This window comes from Ranitomeya imitator, chromosome 4, assembly GCF_032444005.1.
Source record: "Ranitomeya imitator isolate aRanImi1 chromosome 4, aRanImi1.pri, whole genome shotgun sequence".
NCBI lineage: Eukaryota > Metazoa > Chordata > Amphibia > Anura > Dendrobatidae > Ranitomeya > Ranitomeya imitator.
This window is the reverse complement of record NC_091285.1, coordinates 691,488,382-691,513,243: the sequence shown is the minus strand read 5'-3', so window position 1 is coordinate 691,513,243 and position 24,862 is coordinate 691,488,382. Positions and strand designations below refer to the sequence as shown.

At 41.6% G+C, this 24,862-nt stretch overlaps 1 pseudogene; it reads left to right on the top strand.

The window, feature by feature from the left end:
* Positions 1-3,588: 3,588 nt before the first annotated feature.
* On the top strand, positions 3,589-24,535 carry LOC138674733 (rho guanine nucleotide exchange factor 11-like; annotated as a pseudogene).
* Positions 24,536-24,862: the final 327 nt, after the last annotated feature.

Genomic DNA, 24,862 nt, shown 5'->3' with positions numbered 1-24,862 from the left:
TTTTAGACCCCCAAATTTTTATTTTCACAAGGGTAACAAGAGAAATTGGACCCTAATAGTTGTTGTCCAATTTGTCCTGAGTATGCTGATACCCCATATGTTGGGGTAAACCCCTGTTTGGGCGCACGGGAGAGCTCGGAAGGGAAGGAGCACTGTTTTACTTTTTCAACGCAGAATTGGCTGGAATTGAGATCGGACGCCATGTCGCGTTTGGAGAGCTCTGATGTGCATAAATAGTGGAAACCCCCAATTTTAACTGAAACCCTATCCCAAACACACCCCTAATCCCAACCATAGCCCTAACCATAACCCTAATCCCAACCATAACCCTAACCACACCCCTGACCCTGACACACCCCTAACCCTAATCCCAACCGTAAATGTAACCCTAACTTTAGCCCTAACCCTAACTTTGGCCCTAACCCTAATGGGAAAATGGAAATAAATACATTTTTTACATTTTTTTTTATGTTTCCCTAACTAAGGGGGTGATGAAGGGGGGTTTGATTTACTTTTCTAGCGGGTTTTCTAGCGGATTTTTATGATTGGCCGTTACACACTAAAAGACTCTTTTTATTGCAAAAAATATTTTTTGCGTTACCACATTTTGAGACCTATAATTTTTCCATATTTTGGTCTACAGAGTGATGTGAGGTCTTGTTTTTTTGCGGGACGAGTTGACGTTTTTATTGGTAACATTTTCGGGCACGTGACATTTTTTTTATCGCTTTTTATTCTGATTTTTGTGACCAAAACCCAGCTATTCATGAATTTCTTGGGGGGGGCATTTATACCGTTCCGCATTTGGTAAAATGGATAAAGCAGTTTTATTCTTTGGGTCAGTACGTTTACAGCAATACCTCATTTATATCTTTTTTTATGTTTTGGCGCTTTTTATACGATAAAAACTATTTTATAGAAAAAATAATAATTTTCCCGTCTCCCATGACAGCACACCTGAGAGAGAGATCCGCCCAGTCGGGACAGGAAACCTACTGAAATAAAAGGGCGGTACCTCTCCCTCGCTTCAGTTGGGTTTCCTGTCCTGATGGGGACCCTTGTGCTGGAATCACGGCGGTATTTTTATTTTTTGATTGAAGATCCACTTACCCACTCCCGTCCCGGTACTGGAAGCGCAGGCAGGACGCCTGTGCTGTGGATATTTTTGGAAGGGTTTTAATACTGACCGCTTAGTATTCTGTCCTATCCTTTCCTATTTAGCTAGAGTGGCCTCTTTTGCTAAATCCTGTTTTCTGCCTGCGTGTGTCTTTCCTCTCCTACTCATAGTCAATATTCGTGGGGGGCTGCCTATCCTTTGGGGTTCTGCTCTGAGGCAAGGTAGAATTCCTATTTCCATCTATAGGGGTATTTAGTCCTCCGGCTGTGTCGAGGTGTCTAGGGTTTGTTAGGCACACCCCACGGCTACTTCTAGTTGCGGTGTTAGTTTAGGATTTGCGGTCAGTATAGTTACCACCTACTCCAGAGAAAGTTTCATGCGGCTCCAAGGTCACCGGATCATAACAGTACAACTGGCCAATAATGAGTTAAATGCATCTCAGAAGAAGGGAAGAAAGGTGTTGAGCCATTTTTTTTTTCTGCAGTCTGCTTTGTCTTCTCTTCCCTCTTTTTCACTGGGTGGCTGAGGAGTCTTGTGCTAGCATGGATGTTCAGGAATTAGCTTCTCGTGTAGACCAGCCTTTAAGGGGCATTGATGCTACACCTTTGGCTAAAAATAAGCCCCAGTTTTGGACACAGGTGAGATAATACAAAAAATTCCACCATCTAACTAAAGACGTGGAACGTATATCTGCAACTCCTGAGAATCCAACAAGACTGAGAAAATACTGACACAATCTAAGCTGGACAAGAAAAAACAAATGATTAGCACTGAATTATCAAGAACACAGCATGTGTGCCACAGAAACAAAACCAGACACTTATCTTAGCTGAATTGGCAGCAAGGCAGGAGGAACCAGACAGAGGTTCAACACCTCCCAACAACCATGGACAACTGGCAAGGACTTAATGAATCCTGCACACCTAAATACCCCAGTCAGAACTGCAATCACCAGATACACCTGACCAGGACTGCAACCCAGGGACAACTGCATTACCACCTACAACCACCGGAGGGAACCCAAAAGCAGAATTCACAACATACGTGGGCTGGGCAATATACTACGTGGGCTGGGCAATATACTATATGAGCTGGGCAATATACTACATGGGCTGGGCAATATACTACATGGGCTGGGCAATATACTACATGGGCTGGGCAATATACTACATGGGCTGGGCAATATACTACATGGGCTGGGCAATATACTACATGAGCTGGGCAATATACTACATGGGCTGGGCAATATACTACATGAGCTGGGCAATATACTACATGACCTGGGCAATATACTACGTGGGCTGCGCTATACACTACGTGGGCTGCGCTATACACTACGTGGGCTGCGCTATACACTACGTGGGCTGCGCAATACACTACGTGGGCTGCGCAATACACTACGTGGACTGCGCAATGTAATACGTGGGCTGCGCAATCTACTATGTGGGCTGCGCAATGTACTACGTGGGCTGCGCAATGTACTACGTGGGCTGCGCAATATACAACGTGGGCTGTGCTATACACTACACATACATATTCTAGAATACCCGCTGCGTTAGAATCGGGCCAGCATCTAGTGTGTGTGTGTATATATATATTTCAGTTTGTCTTAATTTTTTTCTTAAGGTTTCCACATTAGAGAGTTGGAGACTGAATTTCACCGTTTATGGAAAAACATCTAATGTGTATGTGGGCCTCCTCAACAGAAAGATTGGTCACGTTGAATTTAATTGACCGATCATTTTATTCTACCAGGACATAGGTTGCCACCAGAGGTGTGGGCCAATGGCTTACATTCTTTTACATATTGAAAATGCTTATTTATGGGGGGAGTAAGGAGAAGGGTTTGGCCTGTAGCTATTGAAGGTGTGTTGCCCCTTTAAGCGATAGTTAGCCCATTCAGACTTCCTTTATCGGGAAAAGAAGAGCAAGGGTTCCAAGGACAGTGATATGTTTTATGCAATTGTCATATTCAGCATTCATGGAGACAGTCACTCTGTTCCCAGCGTATATGACCTTTATTTGGAAAGGCTAAATCAATGAGTCTCTAATTCTGTTGATGAGACAGTCCTTTTATAAAGCTCGGTGTAGACAGGGTGGGCCCCATCCTTTTTTAGCTGCAGCAGAAGAGGTATCCATTTTTTTCCCAGCTGGTAATTGTCATTGTCATATTTAGGTGTCGGGATGCCTGCTGGGTCCCTGTGATGGGGCGGTCCTCTTCTGCTCAGTTGCCCGCTCTGTCCTGTCTGCTGCACCATTGATTTTTATTGCTAGTATTAGGATGGAGATGGGATCAATAGAGGATTTGCTTGGAAGCTGCTACAAAACGCAGGCAGACAGAGCAGGCCTTTCGAGCTGGTGCAGTCCCTGGAATGAAAAAATAAGAAGGACTGGGAGACCTGGAGTAAAATGTAGATAAGGGGATCTGCAGGGGGAAAGGGGTGTCAGAATATATGGGGCTATGCAAAAACATGGATAGGAAGAGGCTGGAAAGGACACTGTTTAAGAGGTAAGACCTTCCCTAAATTGTTATGAGAAGAGGATTCCTGACCCTTAGTAATTGTATGTGCATTCTAGATGGATGGCTTAGAGCAGAGGTGTCAAACTGCATTCCTCGAGGGCCGCCAACAGGTCATGTTTTCAGGATTTCCTTAGCATTCCACAAGGTGCTGGAATCATTCTGTGCAGGTGATTAAATTATCACCTGTGCAATACAAGGAAATCCTGAAAACATGACCTGTTGGCGGCCCTCGAGGAATGCAGTTTGACACCTCTGGCTTAGAGGGCAATTCCACCAGTAACTGCTTTTGAATGTTGCATTCTTGTTGCCAGTGGTGGACATAGATTTGCTTTATATGTGCAACAAAATAACTCGGTTGTCATACTATGTTATGCCTTGTAGAAATATATAAAGGTGAAAGACCCACCCCCGCTTACAGCTAGATAGATGACTTAATCCACAAGTAATTGCTTTTATTCTGGCATGGTCTTTACTAGGAGTGGGAACAGCATTTGCTCTAGAGATGCCACAAATAGCTTTTAAGGGGCCTCCATTCCTCTTCCATCCTTATTAACGATTGTAAAGGGGGAAGACCCACCTCCACTTAGAGCTAAATTGCTAGTTTAAAAGCCAAATCCACTAACAATGTCTTTTTATTGTCATCTGCGCTTTACTACAAATGAATGCAAATTGGCTGTATAGGTGGCACAGAATAGCTTTCCAAGTTACTTTCCATGTAATTGAGTTCTATAAAGGTGGAAGACCCACCCATGCTTAGAGCTATATAGATATCTTAAAGGGAAAGTCTACTAGTAAAACTGGAACAGAAAAGCAATAATACAATTTTTTTCTTTTTTAATAGCTGTTGTTAATCCCTTTTCCTCTCGTATAAGTCTATGAAAATGGAAGGCCCACCCCTGCGTAAAGCTGGTTAAAATTGTGCCAGACTTTTTTTTTGCTGTAGACGTTGAGTCATTTTGGTCCCTATTTCTTCATATAGTCATATATTTCTACTGATAAATACCCATGGAAACATTTCTTCCCATTGATAATTTTTCAACCTTTTGCTGTAAGCAGGTGTTGGTCGTATTCATCAGGGCCCTTCTTGATAATCTTCCTGTTTGTGATGTAGTATTCTCCGCTCGCTTACATCCTTTAATGAAATCTTAATTTACACAGAGGACGGATGCCGGTGGGATCTCTTGTGTATTATTAGATCAGCCTGTTTCCAGCAGATTAAGATGAATGACGAGGATGCTTGGAAATGGTATGCGTTATTGGGACTGGAAATGAATTAGCTTATAAAGTAAACTAATTTATTCCCATCCCAAAGTTTTTGGATTCTGTTTGCCTTTTTTTTTTTTAAATAAAATTACCCTCCGATCACTTGACCCAAGGGTCGCTGAAAGGACATAGAACCATCACCAAGCACTTTTATCTTGTGTGACAGTACTTGGTCCTCTATCCACGTACATTGTCACCTTTTCACTCCATCTTCTTACTCTTTTAGTGCCCGGTTGGAAGTAAAACTTGGACGTTCAGAAAGCTTAAGGCTATGTGCACACTTTTCGGATTCTGTTGCGGATTTTTCCGCAGCGGATTTGATGAAATCCGCAGTGCAAAAAGTACTGCGGATTTATTGCGGTTTTTTGTGCGGTTTCCACTGCGGTTTTAGACACCTGCGGTTTTTTAACATGGAGCAGGTGCCAAACCGCTGCGGATTCCGCACAAAGAATTGACATGCTGCGGAATGAAAACCGCTGCGTTTCCGCGCGTTTTTTTCCGCAGCATGTGCACAGTGTTTTTTGTTTTCCATAGGTTAACATTGTACTGTACACCACATGGAAAACTGCTGCGGATCCGCACCATCCAAAAATGCTGCGGATCCGCACCATCCAAAAACGCTGCGGATCCGCAGCAAAAACCGCAAAGTGTGCACATAGCCTAAAAGGATGGGAAGAGCTGAAGAAATCCCACAAAGCTGACAACGTTCCTCGCTCCCGTAGTGATGTGGACATGGATGCTGCGGCTGAAGTGACGAGACTGCATCAGTCCGCATCATCTTCAGCGTCCAGCCTGTCCACAAGGTGAGGACCTCTTTCTTACAATGCACTTTTTCTCTTGCTGCAGCTGCTCCAGAACGGTTCTTCCTACTATAAATCAAAAGGAAGCGACTGATGTAGGCACCCATTTTTGGAGGCGATCACCCGAATTGAACACACATGCAAAAATGTTTTAGAGTGCTTTTACATTGCATTTAGGCACCCGTTCAGTGGTTCATATCAGGGCTTACTTCCGAACCCCTCGCAAAACGGGATTCCGACATATGGGCCAACTGGGCCGTAGACTATAAAGCTGCCGACAGAGTGAACGAGCACCAATTTCGGGTGTGTACGCCTACTGGAGTCGGACACTCAGACGTAGTAGATTTCTTCTGGGTGTCTACCTCCAGTAGGCATACACTCCTGAAACCATTCCTGTAGAACGCACGTTCACGGTGTTGTCACCATTATAGTCTATGCTATTGTGTGCGCATATGTCCAAATCCCTTTTTGCAAGGGGTTCGAACTCAAGCCTCTACAGGGCACACTGAACGATTGCCTAAATGCATTGTGAAAGCACCCTAACTCTTTCCTCTGTCTTCTCTCCATATCAGTCAATCATGTGTATGCTCCTCTTACAGCATCAGCTTACTCCATCCTTCCCATTGAGAGTACATGCACACTCAGCCGAACTAAGCGTACATGTCTAAATGGGGTCAGAAAGAATGGTTGTCTAAGATTTATGGGCTTGCTGCTTTTCCTTTTTGAGCTGATCAAGTCCAATTGGATTTTCACAAATTCTCTTTATGTAACAGGTCTTTGGATAACCCAACACCACCGTACCCCCCCAAGCTGAGCCGCAGGTGAGGAAGAGCTGTTTTTATGGGGTTACCTCTTGTTAGTTGGGGGTGAGTTGTAGGACCAATATATTTTTGTTGGATGAACTCTGTTGACCATAATGTAGGGTGAGGTGATTGTTGTTGGTAGGAAGTCTTGGATTGGTAGACCCAAGTGGAACCATTACCAGTGGAGCACTGACTAAGCTGTATTATTCTAGGAGTATGGAGTCTCCAAATATGATCTTTACTGATGAATCTTTGCTGGCCAATCTACAAGATGATGATTTGGGGCATATGTCTGACCCTGAACCTGATGCCCAGAATTGGCAACATACCGTAGGCAGAGAGGTGGCTCAACATCTTAGTGCAAAGGAGAGAGCACGCCAGGAAGTGATACATGGTGGGTACCTGTACAGAGAACATTGACATTTTAGGACCTACTTCTAATTCTCATGGTTGTTCACTTCTCCTCCTCAGAGCTATTTATGACAGAAGCCTCTCATCTCAGGGTCCTTCGAGTTCTCGATCACATCTTCTACCAGAGGATGCGCAAGGAGAACCTTCTGTCCAGCGAGGAACTTTTGCTCATGTTTCCCAATCTCCCCGAGCTGATTGAGATTCACAGTAAGGATTTATTGACCTGATTTGCAGGGAAATTAAGACTGATTCTAGTTTCTTACATTCTCCCCCACTTTCTTATTGCAGATTATTTAGTAGAACTCATTAAGAGGGTGAGGGAGGAAGGGACAGTGGTTAAAGAGATTGGTGACCTCATGTTGTCCCGGGTGAGTATCGTTGCCTAAAATTGATAATTTTTTAACTGATCAGCGCAGCAATTCTCTCAAACAGGCCACAGTTGGAGTAGATGTAAAGACATCCTGAAATTCGTGAACGAGGCAGTGAAGCAGCGAGATAACGAATATCGGTTGGGGGAATACCAGAAACGCTTGGATTCCACCTCCCTGGAGAGAAGTAATAACCCTGTGGCTGCAGAATTTAAGGTGACCATGGCTGAAATCTGTGGCATAGAAGGACTTGTGGCATAGAGAAATGTATAATGTAAATGACCTTTTCCTATTCAACAGAACTTGGACCTGACAACGAGGCGAATGATTCATGAAGGATCTCTAACATGGAAGATAACAAAAGATAAAAGAATCGGTAAGAAATTTGTTTTGGTCGTCAAACTAAGGGTTGGTCAATAAATCTCATTGGCCTTGAAAACATGAACTCATCTATGGTCCCATCTCTGTTTGATATTGAGTATGCTCTAAGATCCTTGTCGGACCATTCCCCTCTAATGTTCCGGATCAGGCAGATCCCATGGGCATTAGACAATCCCTTGAGTGGAAAATTAATCCTTTCTGGCTTAAACTAATTACCGTAATTGTGAGGACGTTCTGAGGAAATTGTTTTTTTTTTTTTTTTTTTACATTCGTGAGGGTCGGCTCCAAATAATGTTATGTTTTACCATGAAGGCTTTTCTGAGGGGGGCTACTTATTAGAGAAATGAAGACCGTTAAAGATAATTCGTGGAAAAGGTGTATAGAATTGGAAGATAGTCAGGGAGATTGAGCAAATGTATATTCTAAACAAATGTCCTGAGAGTTTGGCACAGTGGAAGGATACTCAAAAGCTGCTACGATTTTTCCAGCCGGAGCAAGTGGACAACAAATATATGTTTTTAAAGCAGCAGTATTATTAGGAGGGAGAGACAACTGGTCGTCTACTAACTTAGCTAAAGCGCAAAGAGAAAACTCTTACATATATAGCTTAAAGGACAATGGGGGAAATATTAGAAGTATATTACATTGGATTTACTCTAGGTTATACTCATCTAGAGTAAATTATTCACAAGAGAAGCTACTGGACTATCTGGGTAGGGTGGGTCTACCGGTTCCTTAGTTGATGTAAAAAGACATAAATCCACGTGGCACATTCATGCCTGCACGGAGTGTGTCAAAGGTCATCATCAGCTTATATTCCCAGACTCTTCTGTCTCTCCGATATTTGAAGTTACCTTTTAATACAAGTAATTTCATGTCCATAATGCTGGGATCTTAGAGGATATATAAAGATCACAGATGGCTTCCAGAGCCCGTATTGCGTCTCTTAGTTGCAATTATTTGGTAATTACAGTTTTTCCAGTTTTATTCCGGGGGTCTGTCTTTTCCACACCAAATCTCTAAAGATGTTGTGCATTTTCCTAAACCATTATGTAGAAATCCTGACAGGTGAGTTTTGCACAACGTACAAAATGCATGGCATTAAGCACATCTTGATGAGGATGTGGGTAACATTTCTACAGAGGAATAGGAAGAAGTGCTGGAATCTCCAGGGTTGCTTTCAATAAACATGATGCAGAGAAGGTCTCAGCTGTTTCTAGTTCATAGAGTTTATAGGAACTCCAAGGTATTGTATAGAATGGGCCTAAAGATGGATGACTGTTGTCTGCGTTGCAGGGAACAAAATGCGGACTTGATGCACATGCTTTGGTCATGCCCGAGACTGGTGGGACATTGTAGGTGGTTGGTAGATTAATAGTGAAGTGTTTAATATTCAACCACACTTAGTGCGAAAACCTGTATGTTAGGATTAACGGGGAAGGTGGGATGATCTCCACAGGTACAGTTAGCTATTGCTAAAGTACTCTACCAGATTAGAAAATCTATAGCCACACACTGGCTGGCAACCAGACCTAGTTGTTTACAAGAAGTGGTCCAAGCTCTCAACTCTACTATCTTAATGAAAAAAAAAGGGTTTATATCAAGAGCGGGGCGGTTGGTAAATTTGGTAAAGTATGAGGAGACTGGATCAGGTGCGCAGCTGTGATTTCGGAGGAGCTGGCTAGAGACGTCTTATTTAGTGTACTGATCCTGCAAATTATGATTACCACCTGTCTGGGAAGTAGGATAATGTATTTGACTAATTGTTTAAGAGTAACACCTACCGTATATCAGCATGGGTATGGTTTTATTGTAATACACACGGTGGGGGAGGGTGGATGTTAGTTCTGGGTTGGGAAGGGGAGAACTATATTGTGGATATTTGAATCTCATTGAAAGAATAATTGGTTTATATGGGTACTATTGCTATATATGTACTGTATGATGTCATGTAAAATATTCTACTGTAAATTGTTTGTCGTTCAATAAAAGTTTATTAATTAAAAAAACAAGCCCTCGCATGGCTATGATGATAGAAATATGCAAAAGTTACAGCTCTTCAAAGAAAGAGTGGAAAGGACGAAAGCACAAAAATGAAAAATGGCTGCGTCCTTAAGGGGTTAAACTAGTTGGTAATCTGGGATATGGTCAATAAGCCATTGTCCAATAACTAATATGTGTGGTCTTGGTTCTTGTCCCACAGATCTGCATGTTCTTCTCTTGGAAGATCTTTTAGTTCTGCTTCAGAAAAAAGACGAGAAGCTGGTGCTTAAGTGTCGCAGCAAGACCTCAGTGGTGTCTTCCGATACTAAGCAAACATTCAGTCCTGTTATCAAGCTGAACTCTGTTCTGGTCTGATCAGTAGCCACAGGTGAGGACTCGATAAGGTATGAAGGAAGATGATCCATGGGAGATGTTGAGCTCCTATTTGGATACGTTATTGTTGTGTTGAGAATTGACACTGGACATTAATGAACTAAGGAGGTATTCCCATCTGGCACTTGTCATATACTCTGCCACAAAGGTCTTAGATGGGAATTGCCCTTTAATGACCAGCTATGTTGTAGCAATTTTGTAATGGATAACAGCTCCCTTGACAGTCTATTGATCATAGTTTGTGTTGTTGTCTTTTTTCCTTTGACAGATAAGAGAGCCTTCTTCATTATTTGCCCATCTGAACATGGGCCCGAGATCTATGAGTTGGTGGCACTGACATCTTCTGAGAAAAACACGTAAGTCTTGCTGTAGAAGGTGTTGTCAGATGGGATGTATTTTTGTATCTAGCTTTTTATGACCTCCCATATTTCCAATAGGTGGAAAGACCTACTTGAAGAAGCTGCCAAAAGTGCCACGAGACATCCACCTACCTTTATAAAACTGAGCACTCAGAGCGTAGTCCATTCCGGGACACCTTCTAAGAGGTGAGGTCAAATATTGTCCATCTTTTTGTCTTTTACTCATGTCTGATATACAATTGGATCAAGGTAGTTTTCTTAAAGAAATATCTAAACTTACTGGATGTAACATTGTCCCTCTGTCTTCTGCAGTTCGGTGTTACAGGATGCAATCCCAAATTTATTGTCTGAAGCAAGTATGAGAACCAACAGTGAAGACCTCACAATTGGTGAATTGTGTTCTTTGCTGGATAATCTCATCTATTCGATTTTTCCTCCATAATTTCAAGAGAGACCAAATAATTTCATGTGATCTCTTGCTTGATGCTCTGTCCCTGCAGATGAGAATCAAGGAGAGTTCCTGGGACACTCTCATAAGAGTGAGGTTCTTCTAGAAGAATCGGAAAGCCTAGAAGAAGATGAAGCACAGACTCCTAGACAATTGCCATTTCCATCTCAAGTGGAAGATACAGGAGTGGGTTTGGAGGACCGGTCTTATCCCACTTACCTCGCCTACCAGTGGCCTTCAGTGAGTGAAGGTTTGGCAAAATCTGCACTGGAAGATGGTAAGATATAAACTTGTTCATATTTTGGTCACTTGGTTGTAGTTGATCTGCTGAGACTTCTGTTTTGTAATATTGGTCTAGTGTAGGCTTTAGGTTCACTGACCATTATAGTTTGACCCTTGATTGAAATTAATCTCTCTTTAGTCCAGAATCTCCGTCAGCTGATTCTACGGAGGCTTCTCCCCATGAGACATTCGGATCATTCAGAGGATGACCACACGCCTACGCCTTCAGTGTCTGATGGGGCAGGGTACCCATGTGAGATGGTGACAGAATCTGTAACAGATACTCTAGATGATGGTCTGGGAGAAGTGTCATCGCAATGCTCTAGTATTGCAGAAAGCAGTGGGACTACGGAGGATTTCGCTTATCGGCACAAGCGGCAAGGTTCGAAAGATGCAGAGGATACTATGTGGGATATGGTCGATAGCCACTTAAAAGGGAGTTCTGAACTTGAGAACCAAAATGATTAATCACATACAAATTCTGAGCACCATAGTAGTAAAGCATACAAAGTAGTGAGAAAAGGTCATCGATTTCACAGTCTGTCATGAATGTGGGTCAAAGAAACAAATTAGATGGGTCTGATTACTTGATCTTCTGATACCATTAATGTTCTCAACAATGGCTTACATTTGTGCTACAGATTATATGTATTTAGAACAAGCTGCCTTGCAGTTGAGGGGTCTATTTGGTGCTTTAGTTTACCTTTCCTTCATGTTTAGTAGCAAACTTTCATCTTGAAGGCTTCACTTGTGATCTGTGCTCAGTCAGTGCTGGAAGCTGAAGGCGAGGGACCTGACCAGACACCGGGAATGTAAGTATGTAGTGTTTGTCTTTTTTCACATTTACAATGGTAACCAGGGTAAACATCGGGTTACTAAGCGCGGCCCTGCACTTAGTAACTCGATGTTTATCCTGGTTACCCGGGGACTTCAGGATCGTTGGTCGCTGGAGAGCTGTCTGTGTGACAGCTCTCCAGCGACCAAACAGCGACGCTGCAGCGATCGACATCGTTGTCGGTATCGCTGCAGCGATCGACATCGTTGTCGGTATCGCTGCAGCGTCGCTTAGTGTGACGGTACCTTTAGACTATGCTGAATTCTGGTGGGACATTTCAAAGCCCTGTTCTTGAGATTGGTGGGGATCCAATCGATAGGATCCTTTGGATAGATGAGAACTTGTGGTGATGGAATAATGGTGCTTTCACATTGCATTTTGTTATATGCTCAGTGGCTCAGTTGGGTCATAGATCTGAACCCTCTGCAAAATGGGATTTGAGAGTATGTGCCGACTGGGCCATAGACTATGATGGTGCTAGCAGAGCAAACGTGCTCTCTACCGTGCATCATTTTCGGTCGTGTACACCTTCTGGAGACGGACAAACCAGATGCAGGCTACCATGTCTGAATGTCTGCCTCCAGGAGGCGTACACGCCCGAGAATGATGCACTTCAGAGAGCAAGTTCGCTCTGCCAGCACCATCATAGTCTATGGCTCCATTGGCGCATACGTCCAAATCCCGTTTTGTGGGGCTTTGGACATATACCTTGACGGGGCCATCAAGCGTGTAACTAAACGTAACTAACCATTTATCACCTGTCCAAGGAATCCCATCAGTCAGACTCCCACCCATCCTGAGAATAGGACTCTAAAATGTCCCAGCAAAGTAGAGAATATGCCTAGCAGGCGCACCAACACTTGATGGAGCTAGCCAAGTACATGATTTTCCTCTTAACCAAAATGTGGCAAACAAATCTCTTAAAGGGATTGTACATGATTATAAGAACAAGGTTGGCCAATCCCTTTATTCAAATGATTGTGATCACTCTGGCACAGACAGCAGCTTCACCATGGGGGATCTATTGGGGGTGTTTGTAAGTCCTACATTTATGAGGAATATAATAATTACCTTTTTGCCTTCTCGCCAGGGTGAGGAGACGGTAACTAACCTCCACAATGAGCCATTCCTCCTGAGAATTGTCAATCAGAATTGCACACTAACGATCTGTCAGCTGATTTTCTGTTTTACCTTCTAAAGTTTATTTTTGTTTTGTCTTTTCACCATATTCCCCCTTCCTTTTTATTTTCTTTTTCTTTTATTTCCTTTTTTTTTTTTTTTTTTTTAAATTCTGGTGTCTTCTGTACAGGTGAGGTGGTGGGCAGTAATGATGTCATACCGTTGCCAGACAGCAGCCAATCAGAAAGAGTGTTGCAGGAAGCTGGCGGCGGGACGGTTTTAGATGGTAAATCTTTTTTTGCGTTGTAAGAATTTACAGAAGAACAGCAGTCAGCCCTAATCACTGAGATGAGAAAACGCTATCTTCTCACCATCATGGCACAATGGCATCACCCTTCTCCAAAAAGAAAAGAAAATACCCCAAATTTCTCATGTTAATATATCTAAGGCTGGTTTCACATTTGCGTTTTTTGCCGCTGTGTTTTAATGCATAAAAACGCATGCGTTTTTCCCCTATATTTAACATTAAAAACGCATGCGTTTTTTTGTATGCGTTTTGCCGCGTTTTACGACGCATGCGTCGTTTCTATGCTTGCGTTTTGTTGCGGAAATGCAACATGTAGTAATTTCTAGAGGCGTTTTTTTGCCACAAAAAAAGCATGCGTTTTTTGCGGCAAAAAAAGTATTGCTGTCTATGTAAACGCATGCGTTTTTAAGCACATGCATTTGGTTGCGTTTTTTAACGCATGCGTTTCCATAGAGAAAAACAAGTCTACACACTGATAAGCCACCCCCCACCATCAAGGTGATAAAGGGATCCAAACCCTAACCCTAGGGATCCAAACCCTAACCCTAGGGATCCTAACCCTAACCTTAGAGATCCAAACCCTAATCCTAGGGATCCAAACCCTAACCCTAGGGATCCAAACCCTAACCCTAGGGAGCCAAACCCTAACCCTAGGGATCCAAACCCTAACCCTAGGGATCCAAACCCTAACCTTAGAGATCCAAACCCTAACCCTAGGGATCCAAACCCTAACCCTAGGGATCCAAACCCTAACCCTAGGGAGCCAAACCCTAACCCTAGGGATCCTAACCCTAGGGATCCAAACCATAACCCTAGCCATTTCTATTTATAGTAGGTTTTCTAGTTGATTTTTATGATTGGCAGCTGTCACTAAAGATGCCAAAAAATATTTTTTGCGTTACCACATTTTGAGAGCTACAATTTTTACATATTTTGGTCCACAGAGTCATGTCACACGCCCTCTGTAGTCCCATTGGCGGTGTCTGGATCTTGATTTTTCTCTTGTTAAATTTCTCATCATGCGTACCAAAAACGCAAACGCAGGAAAAACGCATGTAAATGCATAAAAACACCGCATTTTTTTAACTGCATGTGAAAACGCATGCGTCTAAAAAACGCAGTGTTTGTATGCGTTTACATGCGTTTTTTTCACCACCTGCGTTTGCGTTTTTTTCACCACCTGCGTTTGCGTTTTAAACGCTGCGTTTTTAAACGCAAATGTGAAACTAGCCTATGACTGATAAAGTAAGATTCCCTCATCTGTATGATGATCAACAACATATTGAAGGTGGCATTTTAGATCTTGGGGTTTGAAAAAGTCTACTAATTGGTGATGGAGTGTATTTTAGACCACTGGCTTGAAAAAGTCTATTTGTTGGATGTGGAGCATATTTTAGAAGCTGGTATTTTAGATCGTAGGGTTGTCTGAGTCTACTTGTTGCTTGTGAAACATATAAGAAATTATTTATAGTCCACTGTCTCCTGATGTAACAGATTTTGACTACAGAAGCCTTAAAATTAATCCAATTTATTCTCAATCTTGACTGTGGTCTAAGCAACTAGACTTTCAAACATATGGACCACGAGATTTTACTAGCGTCAGAAGATGATAAATCTGGTGGACCACATTATTGGAGGTCTGGTTGCTGGGGCCACCACAAATGTCCAAATTAATCTGGATCCGTCTTAAGCCCTCTGTAGCAAAGAGACCAACACTATTTCCTAGAAAAATCAAACTCCAGGCATCCACAGTAACAAAAGAGGCTATATTGGGAACACACTTGTAAATTGTAGACCTCTAAAGCATTTGTGATCCCAAATACATTCAGAAGAGTGAGACCGCTTTTGAAAGAAAATAACCCTAATTTTTCTAATTCTCTTTCTTTAATGAAGCCTAATTTTTTGGCATCTTCTCTATATTCCTGGGGGGTCAAAGATGAAGAACCTTCCCTCTGTTGATTTGACACTCGTTTTTGTAAAGTCATCATTCCTTGGTGCATCTATTTAATGCCTTAATGTTTTATTTTTGTTCTTTGGGATTTATGAAAGTTCCGTTGAAACTATTTTATCAGAAAATTTTCTTTTTTAAATGGCATTTTCTTTTTTAAAAATATTTTCATTCAAATTTTGAAGAATGGTGTATTTCATGTTCTCACCCGCACAACTTCTTTGAAACCCTATAGTATAAGTCTGAAGTTTTCTTGATGCCTCTTGGTTTTTAATGGTGGTAATTTAATTGTGGTTTTAGACTGGCTTTTTGGGTCGGGTAATTTGTATTTTGATTTGCATACTATTTTATAGCAGGAAAAAAACATTCTGATTGCATGGTTGTCTTGGATGTTATGTTTCTTTTTTTTTGTGGAGGATTGGGATATTTAGAAGTATCTTTATATTTGATCAATGATGGCAACCATTCTAGATAACTCATTGGTCTGCTTCCAAAAACTCAAATGAACCAATTTGAAATACAAAGGAGGACCAAGGTCTTCTTGAAAGGTAACCAAACTTTTTGATATGGTATACCCACTATCTATCTAGTAGAGTTGATCGGTGGGGTTTGAGTCCTGAGACGCCCACAGATTTCAAAAGTAAAGGGGCAGAAGTGTTCAAACTGATATTTGGAGCGTGGGCCTATCGCAATACTACGATACAATACTTTGATAAAAGGATTATCTGAGCAATACTGCCCTACTTTTTTGCAGTCTTTGTTGGTTCTAAGACCCAAATAACTTCCGGTCAAAAACAATGAATGGTGGTTACAACAAAGTTCTTTAAAAAAAAAAAAGAAAGAACAAAGTTTTGTCACTTTTTATGTAAGCTTCAAGGGTGATGCCTCATAACATTTTGCTTATCCAGCTAGCTCATTTTATTTAATTTTTAAACTTCTTTCCGCATTCTTCTTGAGGTCTTTTCTTTGAACCTCATAACCCCCTGTGTTTCCTTCATATTAACATCTCTGAATGCACTATTAGTTCAGCCAAATCTAATCTGCTAATCCATTGGTTTGATAGCTCAAAACCACATGGCCAGAGAGAAGTCATCTCATCCACTAGACCCTCGCTTACAAAGTGGTTTGATATTGACTTCTCACCAATGTAACTGCATGTACTTGAGTTTTTTCCTATGTTAAAATTCCCTTTTCCATAACATTATTTTCTCCACTCTACACATTAGGAAATATGTTTTATGTGGTAATGCCAACTGTATCGCCATTACCAGAACCCGAGGAAGAGCCCCAGCGACCTTCAGAATTGAGTCGGTACAGAGAACCAGAAGGAAGCCCAAATTTGACAAAATTGGACAACAATATAGAAAATGGCAACCTACCAGCTCAAAGTATAGAAAGCAAAGCGTCTGGCTCTGACTTGCCACCTAGTTTGGTTATTCAAGATGTTGATACGATCTTCAGAACAATTGAGCAGCTAACAGTCAAATTACACAGGTTGCAGGTGAGATGACGCCCCCTACAAATAGATGAGTGAATCGTGGGTACGGTATGATCTAGATAATGTAAAGAGTCTTAAGGTACCATCACATTTAGCGACGCTCCAGCGATATAGACAACGATCCGACCTAAACTTGATCGCTGGAGCGTCGCTGTTAGGTCGCTGTAGAGATGTCAAACACAGCAACTCCAGAACGATGCAGGAGCGATCCAGTGACGTACTTATCGTTCTCGCTGGTTGTTAGCTCCGTGAAAAAACATTGCAGGCATCGTTGCTTTTGATGTCAAACATGACGAATCACGCCGACCTGACGACCAAATAAAGTTCTGGACTTTCAGCTACGACCAGCGATGTAACAGCAGGATCCTGATCGCTGCTGCGTGTCAAACACAACGAGATCGCTATCCAGGACGCTGCAACGTCACGGATCGTTGTCGTTCTCGTTGTAAAGTTGCTCAGTGTGAAGGTACCTTTACAGAAATGGAAATGTCCTCCTTGTTGGACATTAATTTGGATGGAGACTCGTGTGTCTCTTGCCAAACTGAAATCCATGAGAGAATTTAGCTCTGCCATACTAGATTGCATAAGACCCGGTCGGCTGCCAAACGTGGGCTTCTATACCCTGAAGTATTTGATACAAATTTCAACATGCTCAGTTGGTCATGTTCTGAACATTGTTGTTACCATACATGTATACAAACAACTTGGATGGGCACGAATAATTTTTTTTACTATTCATATTCTTTGATCCTAAATACCACAATTTTTTGATATGGCATTTTCAGATGCGCATCATTATTAGTTTGCTTCTTCCCAAAATAGACTTTGGATCAGAATTCTCTTAGTCTCTCAAATTCTCCATGGTTCAGTCAGAATTCGAGAAAAATGCCAACCCTTTCAGCAGAGCTCAGAAAGCGTGGTTGCTCCAACGATCTTTTCCACGAGTAAGTGTCATAAATGTAAAATATGTGGTCTCCCTTCTTATTAGGAGGTGGAGTCGGCACATCATGAGCTCTTAAGGTCTCTGAAGGATAAAACCACTGAAGATGCATCTCAGGAGCCTGAAACGGTGATGGTTGAGGACAACAAGCAACCAGAAGTACACCACAAGTCCGCTGTTAATAGTAGTTCTCTCAGCATTTCGGTGTCCCTTCATCGAGATAGTAAGTAGCATCTACTCTGGTGGCTTTCTTTGAATTAGAAAACATTGACTTGATAGTTTTGTCGAATTTATGAAGTGTTGACCATACTATGTTGTTCCTTGTGGGCTAGGAGATGTCCCCAGAGGAGCAATCTGGTCTCCTGAAATGCTATTTTCATGTAAAACATTTATGGCTTAGCCATACCTATCTTGAGAATATGTCCTCTGGCCTCAGGAAATGGAGAGGTGCCTCCTTGCTTGGCTATTTTTGGAGAGACAAAATGGGGGTCAGGGTATCTAATTTTTTTTATATACAGTGGGTATGGAAAGTATTCAGGCCCCTTTAAATTTTTCACTGTTTGTTTCATTGCAGCCATTTGATAAATTCAAGAAAGTTCATTTTTTCTCATTAATAATGTACACTCTGCACCCCATCTTGACAGAAAAAAACAAATGTAGTAGGAAGTTTTGCAAATTTTATTATAAAAAAGAAAAACTGAAATATCACACTGTCATAAGTATTCAGACCCTTTGCTCAGTATTGAGTAGAAGCACCTTTTGAGCTAGTACAGCCATGAGTCTTCTTGGGAATGATGCAACAAATTTTTTACACCTGGATTTGGGGATCCTCTGCTATTATTCCTTGAAAATCCTCTCTAGTTCCTTCAGGTTGGATGGTGAACGTTGGTGGACAGCCATTTGTAGGTCTCTCCAGAGATGCTCAATTGGGTTTAGGTCAGGGCTCTGGCTGGGCCAGTAGAGAATGGTCACAGAGTTGAAGACACTCCTTTTGTTATTATAGCTGTGCTTAGGCTCATTGTCTTGTTGGAATTTGAACCTTCGGCCAAGTCTGAGGTCCAGAGCACTCTGGAATAGGTTTTCATCCAGGATATCTCTGTACTTGGCCGCATTCACGTTTCCTTCAATGACAACCAGTTGTCCTGTCCCTGCAGCTGAAAAACACCCCCATAGCATGATGCTGCAACCACCATGTTTCACTGTTGGGATTGTATTGGGCAGGTGATGAGCAGTGCTGGTTTTCTCCACACATACCGCTTAGAATTATCACCAAAAATGTCTATCTTCGTCTCATCAGACCAGAGAATCTTATTTCTCAGTCTGGGAGTCCTTCATATGTTTTTTAGCAATCTCTATGCGGGCTTTCATATGTCTTGCACTGAGGAGAGGCTTCCGTCGGGTCACTCTGCCATAAAGGCCTGACTGGTGGAGGGCTGCATTGATAGTTGACTTTGTAGAACTCTCTCCCATCTCCCTACTGCATTTCTGGAGCTCAGCTAGAGTGGTCTTGGGGTTCTTCTTTACCAATCTCACGAAGTGTCTTCTCCCACGATTGCTCAGTTTGCATGGGCGGCCAGGTCTAGGAAGACTTCTGGAAAACAAACTAATCACCAGAGCTATGGATATACCATGGAAGGCCAGACAAGGTGGTATAGTTCAATATAAATATCTTTATTTACTAGTAACAGTACAGGAAAATATTAAGAATTTAAAATGTGAACAAACGTGTGCGCGTATCAGGACGATTCACATAGCATAATAAAAATAAATACAGAATATGAACCTATATATGTCCTAAAATAGGATATAACAAGTTTAATTATATAAGTAAAATATCAATCCCAGATTGGGTATAGAGGATCCCAAAAAAATTCCTCCAAATGAGCAACTTTAAAAAAAAATGGTGACCATTAAGTGAAAAAAAATATATAAACGTGCCATATACAAAATTATTTAAAAAAAAAAGTAAATGAATAGTGCAGCAACACAGAGGATCACAATTATATGCAATCCTATATATGATTTGAAAAGTGCTGTGGGCAGTGATCAAAAAGGGAGAAACTCATTATAGAGAGCCACAAATATATACCATCCTCCATACAATTAAGTGCTAAGTGCAATGAACGAAGAGGAAAAAGCCCTTTATAGAGAGTCACAGATATATGCAATCCTCCATTCAAAAAAGTGCTATGTGCAATAAACAAATAGGAAGAAACTCAGGGGGATTATTACCATGCGGTGCCACTCTGTCCTGAAAACGCACACACCCCGACGCGCGTTTCGGAACAAAGCTCCTACATCAGGGGGCCGTATATGTATATATATATATATATATATATATATATATACAGGTCCTTCTCAAAAAATTAGCATATAGTGTTAAATTTCATTATTTACCATAATGTAATGATTACAATTAAACTTTCATATATTGTAGATTCATTATCCACCAACTGAAATTTGTCAGGTCTTTTATTGTTTTAATACTGATGATTTTGGCATACAACTCCTGATAACCCAAAAAACCTGTCTCAATAAATTAGCATATTTCACCCATCCAATCAAATAAAAGTGTTTTTTAATAACAAACAAAAAAACCATCAAATAATAATGTTCAGTTATGCACTCAATACTTGGTCGGGAATCCTTTGGCAGAAATGACTGCTTCAATGCGGCGTGGCATGGAGGCAATCAGCCTGTGACACTGCTGAGATGTTATGGAGGCCCAGGATGCTTCAATAGCGGCCTTAAGCTCATCCAGAGTGTTGGGTCTTGCGTCTCTCAACTTTCTCTTCACAATATCCCACAGATTCTCTATGGGGTTCAGGTCAGGAGAGTTGGCAGGCCAATTGAGCACAGTAATACCATGGTCAGTAAACCATTTACCAGTGGTTTTGGCACTGTGAGCAGGTGCCAGGTCGTGCTGAAAAATGAAATCTTCATCTCCATAAAGCATTTCAGCCGATGGAAGCATGAAGTGCTCCAAAATCTCCTGATAGCTAGCTGCATTGACCCTGCCCTTGATGAAACACAGTGGACCAACACCAGCAGCTGACATGGCACCCCACACCATCACTGACTGTGGGTACTTGACACTGGACTTCAGGCATTTTGGCATTTCCTTCTCCCCAGTCTTCCTCCAGACTCTGGCACCTTGATTTCCGAATGACATGCAAAATTTGCTTTCATCAGAAAAAAGTACTTGGGACCACTTAGCAACAGTCCAGTGCTGCTTCTCTGTAGCCCAGGTCAGGCGCCTCTGCCGCTGTTTATGGTTCAAAAGTGGCTTTACCTGGGGAATGCGGCACCTGTAGCCCATTTCCTGCACACGCCTGTGCACGGTGGCTCTGGATGTTTCCACACCAGACTCAGACCACTGCTTCCTCAGGTTCCCCAAGGTCTGGAATCGGTCCTTCTCCACAATCTTCCTCAGGGTCCGGTCTCCTCTTCTCGTTGTACAGCGTTTTCTGCCACATTGTTTCCTTCCAACAGACTTACCATTGAGGTGCCTTGATACAGCACTCTGGGAACAGCCTATTTGTTGAGAAATTTCTTTCTGGGTCTTACCCTCTTGCTTGAGGGTGTCAATGATGGCCTTCTTGACATCTGTCAGGTCGCTAGTCTTACCCATGATGGGGGTTTTGAGTAATGAACCAGGCAGGGAGTTTATAAAAGCCTCAGGTATCATTTGCATGTGTTTAGAGTTAATTAGTTGATTCAGAAGATTAGGGTAATAGGTCGTTTAGAGAACCTTTTCTTGATATGCTAATTTATTGAGACAGGTTTTTTGGGTTATCAGGAGTTGTATGCCAAAATCATCAGTATTAAAACAATAAAAGACCTGACAAATTTCAGTTGGTGGATAATGAATCTATAATATATGAAAGTTTAATTGTAATCATTACATTATGGTAAATAATGAAATTTAACACTATATGCTAATTTTTTGAGAAGGACCTGTATATATATATATGTGTGTGTGTGTATGTATGTATATATATATATATATATATATATATATATATACACACAGGGGTTGGACAAAATAATGGAAGCACCTGGAAACATCACAAAAGTTAGTTTAATATGGTGTAGGTCCACCTTTTACCTTTCATACAGGGTGTCAATTGTTTCCAAAGGAATTTTAGCCCATTCTGCAGTTAAAACCCCTCCAATCTAACTTGAATCTCTAAAATCAACCATAAATGCTCAATAATGTTGAGGTCTGGGGATTGTGGGGGCCAGATGAGATGCTCAACTTCATTAGAATGTTCCTCGTGCCATGCTTTAACGATTCTAGCTGTATGATTTGGTGCATTATCATCCTGAAAGATGGCGTTCCCCTCCACCATGTTTTACGGTTGGGAGAAGGCAGCCTGGATGAAATGCTTCTTTCGGTTGTCTCCAAGCGTACACTTGGCCGGAGGTTGGAAATAGGGTAAACGATGATTCGTCTGAGAATATCGCGTTTCCACTGCTCGAGGGACCAATTCTGGAGGTTTCTACACCACACTAAACGCTTGGAAACATTTGTCATTGAGAGCATAGGTTTTCTAATTGCAGCTCTTCCGTGGAATGCAGATTTGTGCAGCTCCCGACGAACAGCTTTTATGGAAACTGGGTTCTGTTGGTGTTCATTGAGCTCAGCAGTGATTTTCGGAGCCGTGGTCTTGCGATCCTCTCTCACAATTCGCATTAGAGTCCGAAGGTCTCTCTGTCGACTTTGACTTTCGGCCGGACCTGTGCTTTGCTGCGGACGTTTTTCCTTCTCTTTCAAACACAGTTATTACTTTGGAGACAGTACCTCTTGGCATGCCAAGCATTCGGGCACTTTCTGTTACACTAGCGCCTGCCATATGACCACCAACAATTTGGCCTCTTTGAAAATCCGAGAGGTCGGCCATTGGTATCAGGTTCTCATCAATGTTATTACAATTATGCAAAACAAACTGTTAATTTACATACACATATCACATAACACAAATAATCAACTACAAAACATTACCATATGTCACTGTTTGCATGTTTATCACATGTTCGAAGATTATGATGCCAAAACGTTAGGTGTTTCCATTATTTTGTCCAACCCCTATATATATATATATATATATATATATATATATATATATATATATAGTTTTTTTTTACATAATAAAATGTAATACAGACATCTAAACTCAAAATGCAATAGTACCATAAAATAAAGGATGAAAAAGAAAATGAAAAACTGCCATTCACTGCAGTCAAACCATTGCTATAACCTCCCCATATTTTGGGACAACAGAAACAGATTCTGAAGCCCATTCTAATACTTTCAGTATTAATTTGTTGATTTTAAACCTCAAAACTACTATACAGTAAATTAAAAAAAAAAAAAAAAATTGTATATTGTACTTAATAAAACAAACAAGACAACATTTTAGAAAAAAAATCTAAAAATAAAATGCAAAGTTAAGTACAAAATATAAAGTATAAATATAAGAGGTAAAAAAATATTATACTCACCCAGGGGTGGTCCCGCTGCGGTCCGGTCTGATCGGCGTCTCAGGCCCGGTTCCGGTACCTCCCATCTTCATACGATGACATCCTCTTCTTTGCTTCCTGCCGCGGCTCCTGCGCAGGCGTACTGATCTGTCCTGTTGAGGGCAGAGCAAAGTACTGCAGTGCGCAGGCGCCAGGAAAGGTCAGAGGGGCCCAGCACCTGTGCACTGCAGTACTGTGCTCTGCCCTAAACAGGGCAGACAAAGTACGCCTGCGCTGGAACCGCTGCAGGAAGACAAGAAGAGGAAGACATCGTAAGAAGATGGGAGACCCCGGACCGGACCGTGACGCCCATCGGACCGCATCAGGACCGCCCCTGGGTGAGTATAATCTAATCTGTTTTTCTTATCTTTCAGGATACATCGAGGGCTAATCTACAGCATTACAGAATGCTGTAGATAAGCCCCTGATGCCGGTGGCCTTAGCTTATAGGCCAATTTTGGAGTGACAGATTCCCTTTAAATGGAATCTGTTAGCAGTTTTTTTCTGTGTAATCAGAGAGAAGTGTAATAGAGGTCAAGAGACCCTGATTCCAGCGACATATCACTTATTGGGTGGCTTGATGCAGTTTTGATAGAATCCCAGTTTTATCTGCTGTAGGTGCAGAAGTGGCCTGAATGCGGAGCTGTTTATAACCCCGCCCACACCACTGATTAGCTGCTTCCCATGCACGTTGTTACCAATCAGTGATGGGGGCAGGGTTACACAGACTAACCGGACAGGCCTGCATGAGACACCTAGTCCAGCAGTGATGATCTGCTGATGATAAAACCCTGATTGTATTGAAACTACAGCAAACAGCCTAATAAGTGACACATTGGTGGAATCGGATTCTCTTCCTCTACATTATGTTTCTCTCAGATTAAATACCAAAAACTTAATAAATTTCCTCTAAGGTTGTTATTTAATTCCATTCCGTAAGTCTAAATCAATTTTTTTTTTATTTTCTTTGTGTGACAGCTGTAATCTGTATTTTTTTTTTCCTTGTAGCCCTTACAGATCCACGTGATGATGCTTTAAATCTGACCATGGGCCTTTAACCTGCTGCCTAGATGCCAAAAAAAAATAAAAATCACTAGGGTCTTTACCACTACTGTTCAACCTCTTGTCTGTCCAGAATTGTATACAAGGGGGTCGGCAACATGGCACGAAGCTGCCCAAACATGGCTGCCGCCTGAGGACATGGGAACTTTACGGAAGAGGTTATGATTGGACTGCGATAAAAAAAACAAGAACTGACAAGGAGGGGAAAAAATTCTATCTTCTTGGGTAATCTTTCTATGTTTTGGTTTTTAAATGTTTTTAAATTTGTATAGTGTGTGGTCTAAGGACTTGTTACTAATAAAAATGTGTTATTTGGTGATCCCTGCGTTTATGCATGTTTCTTTCTCTGTGTTTGCTTTTATCTGTATCTGACATGCAGCAGGTTGAGCGCATAGTTAATTATAGATGGTGCCCTCTATCAAGTAGTTTTGCCCTGCTTTTTATGTTTCTGTATTTTTGTTTCAATAAAAGTTATATGGTTTTTTAAACTTTTTGGTCTTA